Raw genomic sequence first — 2688 nt, 5'->3', positions numbered from 1 at the left:
GCCACGCCCCCTCCCGCCCTGGCCACGCCCCCGACACCGCCCTCAGGGGCGGGAGCGGCGAAGCGCGCGCTGATTGGTCGCCGCAGGGGCGTTGGCACTTCCCAGTCAGCCAATGGGAGGACGGTACGCGGCCTCCCCGAGGGCGGGGCGGGACCGACGATGTCCAACGATGTCCAGGGTTGTCCAGGGCTGTCCAACGATGTCCAGGGATATCCAGTGGTGTTCAGCAGTGTTCAGTGATGTCCAGCGATGTCCAGGGATGTCCAGGAATGTCCAGGGATGTCCAGGGGTGTCCAGGGGTGTCTAGGGGTGTTCAGGGATGTCCAGGGATATCCAGTGGTGTTCAGTGATGTCCAGTGGTGTCCAGGGATGTCCAGGGGTGTCCAGTGATTTCCAGAGATGTTCAGCAGTGTCCAAGGATGTCCAGTGGTGTCCAGCGGTGTCCAGGAATGTTCAGCAGTGTTCAGGGATGTCCTGTGGTGTCCAGGGATGTCCAGTAGTGTCCAGCGGTGTCCAGTGATGTCCTGCAGTGTCCAGGGATGTCCAGTGCTGTCCAGGTGTGTCCAGAGATGTTCTGTGGTGTCCAGTGATGTCCAGCAATGTCCAGTGAAGTCCAGAGATGTCCAGCAATATCCTGTGATGTCCAACAAGTTCCATCAGTGTCCATCAGTGTCCAGGCATGCTCAGATGGATCGCTGAGCAGAATCAGGGGAAAATGTCCAGGTTTACCCACAGGGTCTTCAGAGACTATGTCCATTCTGGGCTCCTCAGTTCAGGAGGGGCATTGAGGTGCTGGAGCATATCCAGAGATGGGAAAGTAGATGAGGAAGGTTCTGGACCACAAGTCCTGTGAGAACCAGTGGAGGGAGCTGGGGGTGTTTAGCCTGGAGAAAAGGAGGCTAAGGGGGACTTTCCAGCTTTCTACAATTCCCTGACAGGAGGTTGCAGCCAGGTGGGGTTCAATCTCTTCTCCCAGGCAACAAGAGACAGGACAAGAGGACATAGTCTTAAACTGCACCAAGAGAGGTTTATGTTGCACATTAGCATGAATTTCTTCACATAAAGGGGAATAGATATTGCAGTGGCTGTCTAGGGAGGTGGTGGAAACACCATCCCCAGAGGGACTGGCTGTGGCTCTCAGTGCCATGGTCTGGTTAACACAGTGGTATTCGGTCATGGGTTGGATTCAATGATCTCAGAGGTCTTTTCCAACCTAACTTCTGTGATTGTGTGACCCCGGAGAGGGGGCTCTGCTGGGGCTGCACCCAGGCCCTGGTCTTTGAAGGTGTTTTAATCATGTGGTGGCTATAGGGGGGACACACATGTGGCTGATGGTGGCTCCCAAAGGTGGTCTGTGGTAGCAGCTGCTTGTCTGGTATGGGGGAAAAATAACCACCATATCTGAGGGGTTCTATGAGGAGGGACCTTCATGCCTGGGGTAGCAATCGCGTGCTCCCCCAAAAAAGGCCTCAGGGTTGTGTGGGTCCAATCTCAGCTTGCCCAGTTCAGCAAAGGGAGAGAGAGGTCCAGCCAGCCCTAGAAATACCCATCTCAGGGCAGGGAGGCTGAATCATGGAATGGTTGGGTTGGAAGGGACCTTAAAGATGACCCATTCCAAAACCCCTACCATGGGCAGGGACACCTTCCACTAGTCCAGTTTGCTCAGAGCTCCATCCAGCCTGGCCTTGAGCACTTCCAGAGATGGGGCATCCACAATTTCTCCAGGCAACCTGTGCCAGTGCCTCACCACTCCCACAGTGAAGAATTTCTTCCTAATATCTATTCTAACCCTGCCCTCCTTCAGCTTAAGGCCATTCTAATGCTGTCTGAGAAGGTGGTATTGAGGTGTTCACTTGGGAAGTCACTCAGTGTCACAACAGCTGCATCCACACTGTTGTGAACAAAACTTGGTGATGTGTAACAGGTGAATTTAATGCACTCCATGTAAATTGTATCAGAGTAATTCTTCACAACAGCGTGCTCTAAATTATGGAGAAAGTTAAAAAACAAAACAGAAATCCTTTCATGAAAGCAAGAGGTACTGAAAAGGCTTTCCAGAGAGAAATGCCTCAAGAACACAGCCTATGGCTGTGGGAGATCCAAGCAGCAATTTGTTCTGTATCTATAAAAAGTACCAATAAAGAGAAAAGCAATTCAGGGAGGTTTATTATAGAACATGATTCACCCTGAAGTGTTCCATGTGTTTTAGGTAATTGAAGGATTGCAGACAACTGTGTATCTCCATCTGTACATACACTATGTAGCACAGCTATTTGGAGAGTATTGCACTCTGTATAAATATGAAAAATAAAAAACAGGGTGCTAAAAGTGAAAGAAGAGACTTTACAACTGGATGTGACTTGTCTGAAGCTGAGTGACCAGTTTCAGCATTACTAAGTCAAGGGTCTCTCTGGTAAGAAAATGGACTGTAACTAGAATGTGGGGTGAAATTTATGAAAAATATGCAGGAAAAACATGAAGCAATTAAAAGGAAGAGCCAGTTATTTTATATTTGCCTTAAATAGAGGCACTAAAGCAGATGTTTCACTACATATTTAACAAGCCACACAAATTGCAGAGAAATATCCACATTGATGACAAATTACAGGACCACAGGATATTCTGAGTTGGGAAGGATCCACAAGGATCATCAAAACCCAGCTACTCACTGAATGCAAACCTACTTTG

Source organism: Pithys albifrons, chromosome 1, assembly GCF_047495875.1.
Source record: "Pithys albifrons albifrons isolate INPA30051 chromosome 1, PitAlb_v1, whole genome shotgun sequence".
NCBI classification, from domain to species: Eukaryota; Metazoa; Chordata; class Aves; order Passeriformes; family Thamnophilidae; genus Pithys; species Pithys albifrons.
The sequence above is the reverse complement of the archived record's forward strand: the minus strand, read 5'-3'. Positions refer to the sequence as shown.